The 18,671-nt window shown below is 39.9% G+C and overlaps 1 protein-coding gene across 7 annotated transcripts in view; it reads right to left on the reverse strand.

Moving 5' to 3' along the window:
* KDM4C (lysine demethylase 4C) overlaps positions 1-18,671 on the reverse strand; it is a 420,715-nt gene that overhangs the window by 265,303 nt on the left and 136,741 nt on the right. The window contains exon 1 of one of the 7 annotated variants that reach the window (XM_045021575.1): positions 9,005-9,023. The exons of the other annotated variants lie outside the window; for them this stretch is intronic. The gene's annotated coding sequence lies outside the window, so the exon portion shown is untranslated. Of the gene's footprint in view, positions 1-9,004; positions 9,024-18,671 lie in introns of those variants that run through there. 7 annotated transcript variants of the gene reach the window in all.

Genomic DNA, 18,671 nt, shown 5'->3' on the forward strand with positions numbered 1-18,671 from the left:
CTACATTCAATTGTCATATTCATATTTTCCCCTCTATGATAACAATGATTATGTTTTATAATAAAATTGAATAAACTACCAGGAACTACCACAGAGTGGCCTGGCTCCAGGGAGTGTCAAGTATGGTTCACTTTTTTTCTTCAGTAACTGTTCTGAATTTGCGACTAGGAGTTCTTCCTTCTGCATACTATCAAGAGAGTAAAAGGCTGTCCATTTTCTCCCAAGTACCTGCTTGCTCTGTAAGAACATAATGATTTGATGCAAAAATGTCAAGGAACACGGCAGGGTTGAGATTACTTCCATTAAGACAGCAAAGCAAAAAAGGCATCTGACTATATAGCCTTAGAGAACATGCACCAAATAACATTTCCTTAACATGCTCTAATAGATTCAGGCACGGAAGACAATTTGAATTGGAAATTAATTCTTTATCAGCTGTCACAAAATGCAGACATTAAAATTAGAAAGTATGACAAACGTGATACAATTTAATCCTTTTTTATAAACTTTAGTCTGAAATAATACCAAACTAATATTGATCCAATATTTAAAGTATCTAAAGGTAAAGTTCTAATAGAATCATTTTTTAAAATGCCTGCTATACAATTTGAAACATTCATAATTGAAGTGTGGGTTCATTTTGCACCTGTGTTGCCTATATTTTGTCAGTGACAGACAAATCATAAGAAATCTTAAAAGATGCTAAGCAATTGTTTTTCACTGTGTTCTTTTTACAACAGACCCCGTACTTTTCACCCCACACAAAACAGAGATTGCCAAAAACATTTTGAAAGCAGGGGAGAGAGCACCGCTAAGGCGTCTGCAGCCATCAGGATTTACAGGCAAAAATTGCTGAGTAGGATGAACACACAGGTAGCAACCCTCACTACAGCATACAGACTGAAGTAGCAGCTGCACTGGCTCTCCATGGCCTTGGGGATGCCCTATCACTGAAGGTGTTCCCACACGCAAAGCCCATTTAACCACGCTTTGCACAGGGGGCCACAATTGGTCCCATGTGAGGCATATGTCATTGTGTAACTTCAGTATGCAGTCTGGATTATTCATCTATATTAATTTCATGTCCATCCACAGTATCAAGGTGCTATATTTGCTCATGTATTATTGTATTTCTGTCACAGATCAGTAGAATGTCCCCTTTCCACAGATTTGCACAGTACAAATTCATGGCTCTGCAATAGACTTTCCTTTCTATCAGGTATATATCAAAGATCCATATACAGTATTAATATTAGTAAAGATGGTAGGATGCAGCAGATATGCAACAACAAAGCATGCAGAGAACTAAAGCTAGTTTCAATATTCTGATCCTTCCTTTCAGAAACCCTATTCTCAGGGATTTCCTAAAACAATCAGCAATGGGATAGAAAGAAACTATTTTCTTTGCCATCTACAGTTCCATGATAGCAAAAATATAAAAAAAACATGAATAATATTCACTGGGACTGTTATAAAAAGAACATATAGTCAGCTTGTCTCGTCATGCCTTTTGCAAGCATTTAAATATTCACTCTTTTTTATTATTATTATTATTTACTGCTTGTACTATGGTAGTATCTAGGAGCCCAAGTCAGGGCACTGTGCAAACATATAACAAAAAGACAGTCCCCGCTAACACAGGGACACCCCTATCTAACCTCCGCTGCAAGAAGGCCTGGGAATTTCTGTTTGTTTACTTTTACATACAAGGGCAATTGACATCTACACATGTGAATAATTCCCATTGTCCACAAGGGTGACATTTGTGTAAAGACTACTGGTTTGAATAAGGTTTTGCGGGAGTGGGCCCTAACATAATACTGTACATATCAATGACTTACATTCTCAGTCTAACTCTGTTATAGGTGACAACACATAAAACACACTGTTCTAAGACTTCAGCAATAGATAAACCTACAAGAGGATGAGCTACAGACAGGGCAACAGCTTTGATTTTTTTATTTTAAGTTAGATCTTAATATTATGTAGGCTTGCTTCGTTCTATTCCTGTCTAGTTTAATTGCACTTCTAGAATGAAAAGTCAAATTTCAGATTTACAGTTTTATAAATAAATTTTCTTAAAATTTCATAATATGCAACTAAATTGATAAAATAGTTTTTATTAAAAAGAAATCACATAAGGACAGCAACAGAAATGAACTTGTGAGCTTCCATTTAAGAAAAAAGCACGCCTGTAGCTATAGCATTATGTTCCTTAATTTAAAATAATAAGATTATAACCACATTATCCTAATACTTATACCATTTTAATGAAGTTTGAGAACCAGATTTAAAACAAACAAAAAAATCAGTCTGAATTAGATTATCTGCTCAGCCCTTCTTTAATCTGGACACACAAATTTTCTCAGTTACAAGAATTATAAACATGGAAGTTGTGTGTTAAAGAATTAAGGATGTCTTCAATGTCAGACTATGAATAACTGGTGGTCTATTGACTGCTGCCAGGTCATACAGGACTTGATCCAAAGCCCACTGACATCAGTGGGTATGAATCTGACCTACTGTGCTGGCTTCTCCCTATTTCCCCCTGCTAAGCTGTGTTAAACTGGATGATAAAATCATGAACTGGAGTGAGGTGTCCAAGAAACTATCTTTGTATTAGATGTGGTGACAGTAATTAGATGCAGGAGACTGATTTCCAAAACTGTTCCCTAATTTGTGCATGCAGTCACTGTAATTTGCATGACAATGGCAAACTGGACTCATAATTCACCATTTTTGTTTACAAACACTCTAATTTGTCCAAGTAATTTATGAATGTCTGTATGCATGCAGTTTTGGAAATTATAATAATAAATAATGACTTTGCTTTCTAAACATCTCAAAGCCTTTTGCAAAGGTGACTAAGAATGATTGTTCCTATATTACAGTGGGTAAAATGGATGAACTGATGAAGTGACTTGGCCAATGTCACACAGCTAGTCAATGGCAGACCTGGGACTAGACCATGGATCTCCTAAGCCTAGGTCCTATACTGTAAACATTAGACCACTCTTAGAATCTACATACTTCTCCATAATTTATTCTGCCATTGATACATGTGCATAACTGTAATAATTGACAATTATCTGTTAATAATAAGAATTTGTACTATACTTTACTTGTCAAAGCATTTCACAGCTAATTATTAAGCTTCACAACACTTCTGAAAAAAGTAGGTCATCATTATTGTCTCTGTTTTAAAGAAGAGAAAATAGAGGAGGGGAGAGTGATTGCCCAAGGTCACTCAACAGGTCAGTGGCACAGCTGGAAATATAACTAAAGTCTTCTGATCCTAGTCCTATGTTCAAACCAATGTACTATGCTGTCTCTTGCTCAAGCTGTTAACGGGAAATGTGTGTACATATGGACAGTCAAATAGACACTTTGAATATGTAATGCTAAAAGGACAGTTGAACAACAAAGAAACCATATGTCTGAAGCCTTCCGGAATATCTCTCAGGAGCATCAGAAAGAGTTAAGTGTTTGGGGGGGAGGTTAATCACTGTTGCATGTACGTATCCACTTTATGACTTCTGACATTTGCTGGAGGAATGAAGGTTTAAATGACAAATTGAAAAGGCAAGATAGGAATCAAAGATCTATCCTAACAAAATAATAATAGCATGACACACTTTAGCTCATAAGCATGGGCTAAGAGACACTGGTAAACTGATGGATGTTTTCTGAGGGCTGTAGACTGCATAAATCCATTTTACTACTAAGGCTGTGTAAATAAAGTTGTCTTTTCTATAGTACCGATGACAGAGTCAATGCACTGTAATGAAGACTTGACTCCTCTGTGCTGACATAAGCCCAGCAATTCTTTTCATCGGTCTTAGTGATACCATATGTGATTTACAGTATAACCATTCACAAAGTTATAAAACACTATACCTCTTCTCAAGGGGGTTGGGGAAGGGGGTTAACTCTACAGCACAATATAGGCAGGCATAACAGGAGATAGCCAAACACCTCCGAAATACTGCATAAATCTATCCCAGAACTGCTTGATGAATGAGCACATCAGTAATAGAGCTAATTGCAACTTACATTTTTGACAAACAAGTGATAGTAAACTTCCCCATTTTCACAGAAGTCTGGGATCAGTTATCAGCCTCTCTTTGAATGTGAAGCACATCTCCGATAACTAACTAACTACTGGACACCTTACATAGCCTTGTGAAAGCGCATAAGGAATACTAATGCTACAGCTCATTGCTTTTTCATCAAGTGAATATAATTTTTTCTTAGCATTTACTTGAAGGTGCTCTTTTAAAATTTGAAATACATTAAAAAATAACATATTTGTCTGGCAAAATTTAATTTATGAGGTTATATTGCCCTCTGCTGATGAATTATTAAAATTAGATAGAAAACTTAAGTTTAGGTCCCAATTGATAGTTTTGAATAAATCTTTTAAAATAATGTGTTGTTCTAAAATTGAAGTACTTGCTTTTCCATGATATAATTCCAACAGACCCCAAATGTCAGTTCTGCTTTGCAGAGGATTATCAACAAACAGAACAATATGAACAAACAAAGAAAGAGGAAACATCCAATTTTAGACTTCTCTATTCCATGGGTTAGAAAATATATTCAGCTAATTTCATTCTAGTCTAAAATACAATTTATCTGCAGAATCCCACCTGAAATTACTTACCACAAAAAAAGTTGGGCCATTCAAATTATTTAAAATTGCATTTTATTATAGTTATTTTCTCTTTCAGGTGAATCCAGCATGTTACTACAGTTAGAACACAATAAATAAAATAGAGTACTACTTTTAATGGGCAATTTTTAGGCGGAAATGTTTAGGAGAGGTTAAGAAAGCATATTCACAGATCTATATGGAATAATACTATGATGAAAAAGACATTTATAGATGATAAATTATATACTATTTCTTCATATAATCTCTGAGTTGGATTTACACTCGTGTAACTCATTTGATCTAAGTGTGAGTGAGAGTAGATTTAGGCCCTCTGTTTTTATACTTGTATTTCATATAGCAGCAACAAAATGTAGGTGGTAATGAACAAGTAACATATATTATTATTATAATTACTACTACTACTAGATCGCGGTGCCAGAAAGGCCCACTTGGATCATCTGGCCTGACCCACTGCATTTTAGAGGATTACAGATTATGTCATTCTTTTTGGCCTTGTCTAGACCAGTGGTTCTCAACTAAGGGTCCAGGGCCCCCTGGGAGGCTGTGAGCAGTTTCAGGGGGTCCGCCACGCATGGCTGGGTAAGACTTGCTAGGGCCCAGGGCAGAAAGCCAAAGCCCTGCCATACGGGACTGCACCCTGGGGCCCTGAGTCCCACCACCTGAGACTGAAGCCAAAGCCTAAGCAATTTAGCTTCATGATGCCCCCTGTGGTGTGGGGCCTCAGTCAATTACCCTGCTTGCTACCCGCTAATACCAGCCCTGGTTTTTATATGCAGAAAAACAGCTGTTGTGGCACAGCTGGGCAGTGGAGCATGTTGGGAAGGGGGCTTAAAAAGAAAAAGCTTGAGAATCCCTGGTCTAGACTACTGCTAGTTCCCCCCCCCCCCAGTAAGGTTATCTGAGTGCAACTAATTTAATTCAATTGAAAAACTGTATCTACATGGATGTTAAATCAGGTTAACACCTTTATCCTGACTTCAGCCGTTATAGCCGAAGCTCCCCACATGCTAAAGTACAATTGCTCTGTTTTGACTAGAGTTCGAGAACATGTGAATTAGATTGAGCTAAGAGCTAACATCACATCTTAAATCCTAGTCTAGACAAGGTCTCTGTGATTTATCTACCCTCTTCTAGAAATGGAAGTAATGGTGCACAGAAAATAATAATACTGTCTAAACAGAACAATACATTGTCCCTACTGTTCTACCAGGGCCGGCTCCAGCATTTTTTGCCGCACCAAGTGGCAAAGAACAAAAACCAAAAAAAAACCAAAAAAAAAAGATGAAGCCGTGATCAACGGCACTTCGGCAGCTGCTATACCCTGCCAACGCTTCATTCTTCGGCGGCAATTCGGCAGCCGGTCCTTCCCTCTAAGAGGGACTGAGGAACCCGTCGCCGAATTGCCACTGAAGACCCGGACGTGCAGCCCCTTTCCATAGGCCGCCCCAAGCACCTGCTTCCTGCGCTGGTGCCCTGTGTTCTACACAAAACTATAAGAATTCAAGTTTCTGTAATTTTGAATTTTCATAGCAGCATCCTTCTGTAATATTCTTCAATCACAAAAGGCTACATTAAAGCAGTGTTTCCCAAACTTGGGATGCTGCTTGTGTAGGGAAAGCCCCTGGCAGGCCGGACCGGTTTGTTTACCTGCCATGTCCATAGGTCCGGCCGACCATGGCTCCCACTGGCCGCGGTTCGCTGCTCCAGGCCAAAGGACGTACTGGCCGCCACTTCTAGCAGCTCCCATTGGCTTGGAGCGGCGAACCACGGCCAGTGGGAGCCGCGATCGGCTGGACCTGCGGACACGGCAGGTAAACAAACTGGTCTGGCCTGCCAGGGGCTTTCCCTACACAAGTGGCATCCCAAGTTTGGGAAACACTGCATTAAAGTAACATTTGGAGTCTGACTTAAATCAACAAATGCAAGGAAGCAATGGTCTAAACCAGTAGAGGGCAACCTGCGGCCCATCAGGGTAAGCTGATTGCAGGACACGAGACATTTTGCCCATGTTGACCATCCACGGGCACAGTACCCTACAGCTCCCAGTGGCCGTGGTTCACTGTTCCTGGCCAATGGGAACTGTGGGAAGCGGCGGCCAGGACATCCATTGGCTGGGAACGGTGAACCGTGGCCACTGGGAGCTGCGGGGTGCTGTGCCTGCAGCCGGTCAACATCCACAAAATGTCTTGCGGCCCACAATCAGCTTACTCTGATTGGCCGCATGCAGTCCGTGGGCCACAATTTGCACAACACTAGTCTAAACTAATACATTTTTGATTGCCCTACTGTAACCAAATTCTACAATCATTTTATTTTAAAAGTTATTCATACCGAGTTCAACAAGTAAAATATGATGAAATAAGCATGGTCATTTAGTAACATGATTTTCTATTATTTTCATCTTGCTCATGCCTGAAAAGTATGTGAGGTTTTTATTTAACTGAGGACAAGTATTTTTTGTGTGTGACATTGATGTGTACAGCAAGAACTATGTCAGAAGGCAACAGAAAATATGGAGCTTGCATTAACTTTACATTAGTTTTTAAAACAGCAGACAGCAAATCAATCAACATGTACTGGTGGAGGGATTAAACTGCACTACTCAAGGACATCTGCAAGAGGGACTTAAAAACTTTCAGCATCGACACTGCTAGCGGGAAAGATGCAACTAGCAACAGCCCACTCTAAAGGGCTACACTGTGCCAAGAAGTCAAAAGGGGGAAGACAGATGGCTGAGAGGAAGGGGAAGAGAGCAAAGAGGAATGTGCAGCAGGCCACAGGAGCTGGTAGTGCACCAGCTTCATCTTCTGGCCCTGTGCCTTACTCTTGCGGTATTTGTGGCAAGTGATATTTGAAGGTTCTACATGAGAGTCAATCCAGAAATAAGACTGCCTCAATGTGGGGATTTGAAGGGTGAGGGTATGGGTGGGAGGTAACTAGATGGAGACTACAGTGTGGTAGTGGTCCTCCTTCCTGTAGAAACATATGGAGAAGACGCTAGAAAAATATTTTCAAAATGAATGACTTAAAAATAAGGCTTATTCATTTTGCTACAAATTGCAATCAGGGAACTTGCCTCGAAAAGTGTCCCAGAACACATAAACACATTTCAATTGTTAAGTAAAGATAGGGACTCCCTACTTTTAAAATCTCTGTTGGTAGGGGATCCAGCTACCCTGGAGTTGATATGATAAATCAAAAGATTAAAGAATACCCTTCAGCTAGAGTCTTGAGCATGTTGTTAACACTTAAGTGAAGTAATCATTACTGACCATTTCTCATACCTAACTTTCAATAGGAGTTCTTAAGTCAGATGGTGCCAGTTTCAATTGTGTCTTAAATCAATCACTGTAAATCTTCTCTTCGTTATTTCAAACGATCCAACTTGGTTTAAATATTTCTTGGCTGGAGGCCTTTATAAAAAATGAGAGCCAACATAATTGTCAATGGTCTCTTCTCTGTTTTTGAAGCAGCTGTCCTTAGTATTTAGCAATAGGAAGTGAGAAGAGACGTTGGATCCAACACTGAACAAGAGATCATAAATTTCTCCTGATAATTACAGTGGAACCTCAGAGTTACAGACTCCTCGGGAATGGAGGCTGTCCGTAAATTTGAAATGTTGTTAACACTGAACAAAAAGCAGTTCGGGTTCCAGATCCAGCAGATGACACTCCAGGCCAGGCTTCAGAAGCAGCTGAGCTCCCTACTCAGTTCAGGCATGACTTTGTAAGCTTGTCCCCCTCCTGGCAGAGGGGGGAGGGACAGAGAGAGAACAGCATGTCACCCTCCCCTAAAAACAGCATAGCCCCCTCCCAGTGGGGGGGAGGGGTGGAAGCAGTGCAAACCCCAGCACTGCTCCTGCTCTGCTGGCTGGCTCTGCGTAGAGGTGGGGACAGGCAGCCCAGATGTGCCTACCTTTAAGATGCAATACATGCACAGTACAGTATTTTTTTCCAATCTCTGCTGCTGCCTGATTGGTTACCTCAGGTGTCATTTGGTGTCCAGTTGATCGGTCAAACTGTAACCCTGGTGTTCGTATCTTTGAGGTTTTTACTGTCACCAAGTCAGAATGCTTCAGAAAAAAAGGGGAAACCTCTCATACTGCTGTCTGTGAAGGTCTGTCTTGGCAGAGCTTGGCACACTGGGCGTGTGAACATCATGGACACTGTCAAAGATTACACACTGTTGACAGTGCGTAACACAAAGCCCTTTACCTGTACACTGGTGCATAAGAAAGAAAACCACATAAGATAACTTCCTGTGGTTTGAAAGTTCTGTGATGTCCAGTCTAAAACATACTAGGAATTGCCTGTTACGGAGTCCACTTACCAGAATGGTGCCTCCTGCTGGCCCTCTCGGGGATTAGCTCTCTCAGCAAGTGCGTCCTCTCCTGTTGTCCTCTCCAGCTGCAGACCCGCCTCAGTGTCCTCTTCATGACTTAGCCCTCCGGCTGTGCCACCATCCATGTTTTCCCCCTTCTAGAGGGAAGTATCTCCCAGTTTTATAGTCCATCCACTTCCCCAGTTGGCAGTTACTGTGGGTTCCGGCTCAGAGACACTGTAAATAGCAGCCTCCTGCTGCCTCTTATTCCTCTCACTGCTGCTATGTCTCCCTGGGCCACTTCCCCATGGCCCCAGCACCTTCTTTGTCCTTCCTTAGGGCATGCAATTACCCAGTCTCAGCAGCCAGCCAGGAGCTCCTTTTGCTCCCGCATCTCTGCCAGCAGTTGCTCTGTCCAAGGTGCTGAAGGTCTCAGCCTTCTAGAGACAGCACCCGCTCCTTGAACTCCCAGCAGCAACTAACTGTCTCTGGCGCAGCAGCTCCTTTTTATACGAGCCCACTGGGCCCTGACTGGCCTCTCCCTGCACAGCCTCCCTGGGCTGCTTTTAACCCCTTCCTTTCTGGTGTGAGGTAAACACTCCATCACATAGCTTGCCACAGGTTTCCCTGTCCTAACAGCAATTTCTTTTATTTTTCAATTTGTCAACACTGCAAGAAGCTACTTTCACAGGAGGCCAACAACACAAACTTATAATAAGCAATAGCCATCCTAGTTCATAAAAAATAAAAATCAAACTGACCATTCACCCGTCCTCAAATTATTTTCTAGTTTCAGATTAGGCTGAATACAGACCCTCAACTCTTCTCTCCCTCTTTCATGATCTTAGCGTCTTCCCTGCATCTTTGAACAGGTTCCCCTCCCCACAATGCCCAAACTGTCCATCCTTAAAGACTGTGTATTAATTATAATTTGCAGTTATATAGAACATTTTAATTGATGATCTCAAAGAACTATATAAAGGTCAATACAATTAAGGGACTTGCTCAACTGTACACAGATCACCTGATATTCTGACTCTCAAATCTCTTTAAGAGTGAAAGATTGCTGCCTCGGCACACCTGACATCAACTCTGCTAGGCCCTGGTGATCAAGAAATACAAGTTTCATGTGCTCTGGGGCACATTAGCAAATGGAGGACCAAATAGATTATAAAATATTAGCTTCAAAATGAATGTATTTTTATATAGAAAAAACAAAAACAGAGTCAAAGCAATTTTTAGTCCCACTTCTGTAATTTAAAAATGGTCCAGACAAACCCAGCAAAAGTCTTGTATGCAAAGCTTTTGTCTGAAATATGTTATCATGAAGTAGAAATAAAGTTTATAAGACAGTGACATACGTTAAACAATGGTGCTGTAAGAAACTTAGAACACGCTGAACAAAAGTAAAACTTTGAATCCAACATCTCTCATTCTACTTCAGTTACAATTCCAAATGACAAGAAATCATATGAGGCCTTACATATTGGAGAGCCCTTGAGAAATAACAATTATGTATGTAGCCTGACCTTGTGCTCTTCCTTCTTCAAAGCTATTTGTCAAAAGCCTTCAGACTTTCCATTATATTAAATTCAACTCCAGTGATTAATCTACATGTGGACTAAAACGATGATGTAAGAAATGACTTGAAATAGGCCATATTTATCTTCTTGCTTGCTGTAAATTTACCAAGCAACTAGGGAACATGATAGATACAAACACTCGGGCTGATGCAGACTCTTCTTGCTATTAGATTTATTGGAGCATATACAGTACTGTCAGCAGATCTCTGCACATCTGCTTTGTTCAACTGCAAAACATCAATGATCAGGCTCTTCATGGAGGAAATTAAAATAAGAGAAGTATTAAAAAAATCCCATTAAATTCACTGACAAATTAATGTCAACATTCTCAGATGCGATAACTCGTAAGAAGACATCAGCAGCACCTACATCTATTTTAAACTTGTTCAGAAACGTCTCCTGTTATGAGAAAGTTCTTATGGTGGCTGTGTCCCTCTTGTAATTACTTTATAAGATTTTTAATGCCCTATATTACAATATGTTTAACCTTGTCTACTTTAAATATAATAGTTTCTTTCTTTGTGGATCAATAAAGCTAAAAAATGATGTCACACAAAAAGTGCACACAAAAAAAGAAAGAGGAATCCATCAGTCTTTTTATCATACACTTCTGTCACCAAGAGTTTGTAACTTGGCTGTAACAATTTGCTTGGGGCTAAAACCTGACACAGAAGTTGTAATCCAAGGCCAAATTGCTTTTAAAATATTCAAAACAATCTCTTAATCCATTTATAAATTATAAAAGAGGGGAAAGGAGGAAAAGGGGAATAACCTCTGCTGCACTTTTTGTTTCTTTGTTTGCACTCTGAATTACATCTTTAACATGAAATTTTGCAGGCTGTTAATGCAACAGACCAATGCTCTTTCAGAATTAAAAAAATGTAAGAGCCTGAATAAAATTTTAAAAAATTGTGCACAGGCTGTATTTTTAATATAATGTTTAGTTGTTTCAAACAGTAGTACCATAGTTAATGTCTACACTGGATAAATAAAATGAAAAATACATCAGATCATCATTAATTCGCACTAATGACTGGAAGACCCATCGTGAATTAGTTTTTTGGGAGGCATTAATAAATAAGTGAACAAATGCAGCAAACAAGCAAGAATAATGCATCACAGGTATTTTGCGAATTATATGGTAATTTAGTTTTATTTATGTTAATATTTTATAATGTGCAACTAAATGCACTGTAGTATATTTAGTAAAAACAACAACTTAATAATACAATTCCTCACTACAATACTGTACTCCTAAATCTAATCAATCTAGAGACTGATTTGGCACACATCATAGCTGTATTTGAGCACACTATCACTACTACTATCGATTTTATGTGGAAGGTACTCAGATACTATAGTAATGGGCAGTAGCATAACACCCCTATTTAGATAGATCAGTCTTAAGCAGTGTTTAACAAAGATCAAAATAACAGAGGGAGTTCACCATTTCCTGTGGGTATATGTCATCACAGACATTGTGTCACATGGTGAAATATTACTTTGTAAGATGATACATGGCATGAGTTAGACCATGCACACATGAATGTGTCTGAAGGGAGCTGATGGACCCAAGCAGACTCATAGCCAGCCAAATAAGTATGTATGTGAACAAGCACACCGAGTGCAGACCTGTGAAGATGAACATTCTTTTGCTACTTTTGATACATCATCCTCACCCATATATACCACCATAGAGTGCTATGAGCACAGAGGGAATGGACAGGGCTGTTCTGATGCAAATAATTTTCAACAATAAAACCAAGGCCTCACTGGCTCAGCATCTCTATATTGAGGAGCTGATGTCAAGTCATGGGCCTCTCTAAGTTATTGGCTAAGTACCACCAGCTTGCACTAATCACGTCAGGACAGACGCCTCCTTGAATTTCCTGGCTCAGCATTTCTGTCTGGCTCGGCAAATGTCAATCTACACAGGGTAAAATCCTGGCCTCACTGAAGTCAATGGCAAAACTCCCATTGACTTCAGTGGGACTAGATTTCAAGCCCTTTGAGGCAACTGCCTCAACACTCCATCTTGCCGGGATGATGCCTAGGCACAGGCTTCTGTAACATCACTGATTCAGCATCTGTAGCTTGCTGTGCTAATGCCAAGGCATCTGTCAGGTTAGTAGCTCAACTCCCTTCAGCAGACCTTCTTTCAACAAAGGTTCTCCCTGCCACAGTATCCCATAAATGTAACCAACCCTGCTTTATACCCTCTTCCCATCCCCCACCCCCAAACAGACCCAGGAGTCTACCCTCTGTCTATCTAGTTATATCTGTACATAGTTGCACGCATTTACTTTTTCTTGATCTCTTGTAATAGTTTACCTAGCTGCTAATAATACAACTACAAAAGAAAAACAAGCTATAATTGTATATAAACTCTAAAAGGCCCTAAGATTATGCAGTATGAATGTTACTTTGTGAGTTTGACATAATTCATTCTGGAATTGTTTTCTGCATGCTATAGTACTATGGCTACAGTATTATGAGGTGGCCTAGTATTAGCCAGAGAAACTCTTATCAGGGCAACCAAATCCAAGACTGAACTCCATCCTTCAACCCTGTCCTGGAAGACAATGACTAAGAGCTCGCACACTCCCTGGGAGAAATAGGGAAAGATTTCTAAGTGCAATATAATGCTAATCACTGGAGCCATTTTGGAAGCAAGTGTTGCTAGCCTATAGAGCAGTGGTGGTCAACCTGCGGCCCACAGATTGACCACCACTGCAGTACAGGCAGTCACAACCAGGTTGATCCCTGCAGCCCAAGGGGCAGGAGGCCACTTCAAAGATCGTTCCAGTGAGATGGAAACTATATTGTGTTGTTTGTAAGGAATGTTATTTTATTTACCCTTCATCCTACCCCTCCCAAAGAAAAATAAAATTATGGTCTGATTTTGGTTTTACTAAATATACATAAAATGCTAATTTAATTAACATGAATTTTCTCCACAGTCATTTTTTGAATAGCTCTGGAAGGTAAAACAAAATTATCAAATCCTAATTAAATATAAAAACCCAACTGCACTGCAGCAATATAATCAATACAAATTACATTATTTAAATATGGCAAGATTTAATGAAAGATTTCACATTACATTTGTTTTCTGTGGATTCAAAGCTTTCCAAACTCAAAATGTTTTGTAACAAATTTTATGAGCAGCACAGCTGTGAAATATAATTTCCCATTATTCCAAATGAGCAATTATATGTTAGCTACATTATCTTTATAGAATAAAGTACAGTTTCTGTTGCATGTAGGAGTCCAGTTACAACACAAGGAAAAAATCAAGTGCAGTTTGGTCTAAGTGCTGGTTCTGTACAAATGCATCAGCTTATCTATAGCACATCTCATTATTGTGTGCCATGCTGTTCAAAGTGACTGAATGGCTCTACTGAAGATATTACTTCTCTCCACTTGCAGAGACAAGCTCTTTTGGTGGGTACATGACAGAAAAATATATCTCACGGAAAATACTGACTTGCCTACAAAAATATATATGGCACTTTCCTTATACACTGAAATGTACTGTTCAAGGGCCACAGATTTTAGAAGAAGTGCATTTCAGTTAGTTATCAGCAAACTAATATTTAGAATATATATTAAAAAAAACTGTCTGAACCTAAAGACCTCACAGGTCCCTATGAATTCAATAGGAACTGTATCTTTGAAAATTCAGGGCTAAGCTTAAGATCTGGGTTTGGTTAAGTTTGGATGCTTATCAAAATATGTTTTCTCTAAAGTATCTTGAAAAAACAGTATCAGAGGGGTATCTCTCTCATATTAGAATATTAGAATTTTCTTTGGCCAGGTCAGAAAGGCTGCAGGAATAGATTCTCTCATGGTATTTCTGCCTCTTGTCCCAGCTGATCCAGGAAACCCAGAGGCATGTGATTAAACAAAATATAGTCCACCAACCTTGAAAAAATGTGGGCTAGTTCCAACGTTATGTTAACTAATAAACCCTCCAGACTTGGTAAATCTGAATATTTCCCCAGCGTTGCAAATACACTTCCCTCATTTGTCCCAGCTGCTGTGGAACTTAGGGTACGTTATTTCTTTTAACATTTCTGTATGACCCATTCCTAAGTGCTTTCAGACAAGAACACAGAAATAGCTATCACTTTTCTGTAATGAAGAAATAATGCCAATTAGAGGATACTGGATGTAATTCACCTGGACATGTGATGCATAGAAGAATAAATAAGCAGTAAAACCAATTCATCATTCTCCAAGTTTCTCTTCGTTAATAGCATCCATACACTAAACTCAAACACCAAAATGGTCATGGGCTATCCTGGGACAGAAACCCACTCTAAACAAGATGCCAACCATAACTAGATTGTCTAGACACTGACGGGAATAAGATGCAGATGCAATTAGCATGATTAAAGTGAATGACAATTTTTGTGTGTGTTCTACAGAATATATACTGTGAAGAAAAAAATAGGGTTAATAAGCATTCAATTTGGCAATCAACTAGCCTAGAACAGTGCAACCTAATGGCAACCCGGCCACCACAAATAGGAGAGGTTACCATTATAGTCAACCCCTTAACCATATCATGGAATTATGACTGATGCCATAATCTTTACCAACCACCTTTCTCCTGTATGATAGTTGAAGGTTATTTAAGGGATGAACCAGTAAGTAATTGCCTTTGAAGCCTTCCACCCTTGTGCCCAACCAACCACAAATGCAATCAAAATCTAGTCCCCAACGATATACTCAGGATTGGGAAATAGCTTCCGCAACTACCTTGACCAAACTGGCCACCCACCACATAACGTGCAAAACGTATTAAACTCCCAACCAGGACTACGAAATGCTTTGCAGAAAGCAAAAAACTAAAACCAAAACCACAACTGCTTGACCAATCTTCAGTAGGAGAAAATTCCTTCCCAACCCAATAAGTGACCTGCTTAGATACAAAGCAAAACAGCAGCCCTCATATCATGCAACAGCTCCAAATAAATTGGCCACACTCAAAACGTGACAATTATAGCAAGGATGGGACACTGGTGAACCATAGCAACATCCAGCAGCAGCTTCCTATAGGAAATCCCAGGGACCAGAGTTATAGGACCTATCAGTCGCTAGGCAGACCACAAACATGCTTGTCACAGCCATCCAAACAGGAGAGGAGGAAAAAGGGGAGAACCTGCCTGAAACAATATGCAATGCCACAGCACAGAAGGGCCCCAGGATACCAGCTTTTTCTGCCCTACGCACAGGACCCATTGTGGTGACATAAGCAACATCTTGTGAAAAGCTCTCGAGTAAATAAACCAACACTATTTGAGAAAATATACACTTTGGACGTCTCAAAACATATATTGCAAAGGAAGCATTTTTACACTGTGTCAGACATCACCAATGTTTATACAGTAGGTAAAATTTGGTTGACATTTTATTTTTTAATAAAATCAGAGCAAGGGAAAGTCAATTCACAACATGGGGAATCTGCAAAACAATAAGGTTCCCAGAGAATCAGCAGGATCCTAACGTAACAATACAAGTCATGCTAGTTTCAGTACGAATACTTGTAATTATCACCAGATTCTAATGTACACCAGTGGAAAAAATTCTGAAATGTCTGAAATATGCACTTTGATTATTTTAAACTGTTTATCAGATTGAAAAATGAGACTCTAGTTGACCTTTAAAAGAAATCATCTACATGTGCCACACCACTGATCGCTTTCTGTTCAGAAGTTTGCAAATTTGGCTCTCTGCTGCAACATATGGTGTAGCGGTATCTTTCTTTGCAGAAACCCAAGTGTTACAGTATGTATCGGTAGAGATAAGCAACAACTTCTTAGAATCCTCCTCTCAGCAATCTGGCCAGAAAGAACTGCTGAATGTTGTAAATTAGCTTCCCTCTTTTTATTCTTGCAACCCCTGTTTTTGTTGGAGTTAAGACTGAATGAATGTGAGGGATCCGAGGAAATATGTAATGCAATCCATCTGCCCATCCTGCTGTTAGCTCTTTTACTATTACACTATAGATGCTTCTGCCAGGAACCTCGATGTATGGGTTGGTGCATTACCACTTTTCTCGAGATTTTAAAATCAATTTAGTGCTAAGACTTCTCCATTTCTGAATATAAAATTGGCTTCTCCCTGACATATATGCCAGTCATGTGAATTGAAGTAATAGGTCTTAAGCAGGAAAACTAGTGTAGAACATCCATAAACAAAAATTTCCTTACAAGATACCATAATGTTTTATCTCCTTTGCAGAATGCTCTGGATTTAGAGCTGTGAATCTGCCCTGCTTTCAAAATGCTGTCAAGGTTTCACTTATCACAGATATTTATGCAAGATTACTATTGATGAATGGCTCACAGCCTTCCTTCTCCTCCTTCCCTTCCTCTGTGTGCACTCCTACTCCTAACCATTGTTATAGTCACATACAGCATTTAATTTTCATTAAGCAGACAATGGAAAATTTTGGTGACAAATGGCAAGATATCACTGGATTTTCACTATAAACATTTCCACCAAAGACACAGATATGCACTTTCCTTTAGAGGGTTTAAAATTTTATTGTTGTGAAAATATAAAGATCTAGAAAAGCATAACAAGTACAATAATGATGTCAACCAAAATTTTGTTGGTATTTACAAATAAGCTAAATGGTAAAGATCTTATATTAACATAGGGGATTTCATCTAGAAAGCTCCCAACATTTTTTACAAGCTTTAAAGAATTGCAGCTACAAATTACATACAGTACACACCCAATTTTCCAAAAGGCTTGCATTTATAAAAGCTCTAGGAAACAGGCCCTGTGGGCTTTGAGGTCTGCATTCAGAAATCTCCAATTCCTGGGTGCAGACTTCAGAATCTACAGGGTTGGTTTCCTGATTGCAGAGGACGTAAGCTGGCTTGGTCAAAGCCAGCCAGTATTTTCTTTTCACTGTGCCCTGGGTTCCCCAAGGCCAAAGAACAGCCTCTTCAGTGCCAAAAAGGGTTTGCAGAACAAAGAGCTTGAACAGAGCCATATTCCAGCTAAAATGGCATTTTTTGATGCTGGCCAACACTGTAGAGGCTGCACTTCAGACACTGGGAAACCAGAACATGATGAAGAGAGGATGCCAATTATCAATAGAGAGGCTCAGAGTAACCCAGTTCTCAAATGAATGCCAGTTAAATGGGTCTGAATCTGCTAACCAAGAAGCTTTGTATGTTTGCATCAGCCCTCATCAAAGCTAGCTGGGGATGGGACCAGAGCAGTGACACAGAATAATTTGGACAACCCAAGAGCTGGAAATCAGAAAATAAACCAAAATGAACGTATGATTTGCTTCCAAACTGAAAAGCACAGAAATCTGATCCCAGTGCATTCTCCCTGAGCCTACATACATATGCTCAAGCAGCATTGCTAGCAGCACTGCAGCCTGAAAAGCAGAAGAAATTTCCAGGAAAATACCTTGAGGGTGGGGGGACTGCATATGCAACTCTCCCTGTCTAATCATAGAGCACAATGTGAGACACAGGTAAATCCACCATGCAACTGGAATGTTTGATACATTTCTGATTTTATATACAAAGGGCCCAATCTTGCAATCCTTAGTCAGATAAGAAATCTATTATAATCAACGGGACTACTGGGATGAGAACTATTCATCTCAATAACAGATACAAGCTACGGCCCTATGTGATTGGTAATTGTTATTAGCAATTTAACATAAATGTATAGCTATTTATTTACTTGATTGCAATTACCGTCTATTTGACCATGTCAAATTCTAGATCTTCACTAAAAATAGGAGAGGTTAGGTCAGCGGTTCTCAAACTGTGGGTTGGGACCCCAAAATGGGTCACGACCCCATTTTAATGGGGTCCCCAGCGCTGGCGTTAGATTTGCTGGGGCCTGGGGCTGAAGCTGAAGCCTGAACCCCACCGCCCAGAGCTTAAGCCCTTGGGCTTCGGCCCCCAAGCATGGGGTGGCAGGACTTGGGCTTCGGTTTTGTCCCCACCCCCACCCCATCCAGGGTGATGAGGCTCAGATGGGCTCAGGCTTCAGTCCTTCTCCCGGGATCATGTAGTAATTTTTGTTGTCAGAAGGGGGTTGCGGTGCAA

This window comes from Mauremys mutica, chromosome 6, assembly GCF_020497125.1.
Source record: "Mauremys mutica isolate MM-2020 ecotype Southern chromosome 6, ASM2049712v1, whole genome shotgun sequence".
NCBI classification, from domain to species: domain Eukaryota; kingdom Metazoa; phylum Chordata; order Testudines; family Geoemydidae; genus Mauremys; species Mauremys mutica.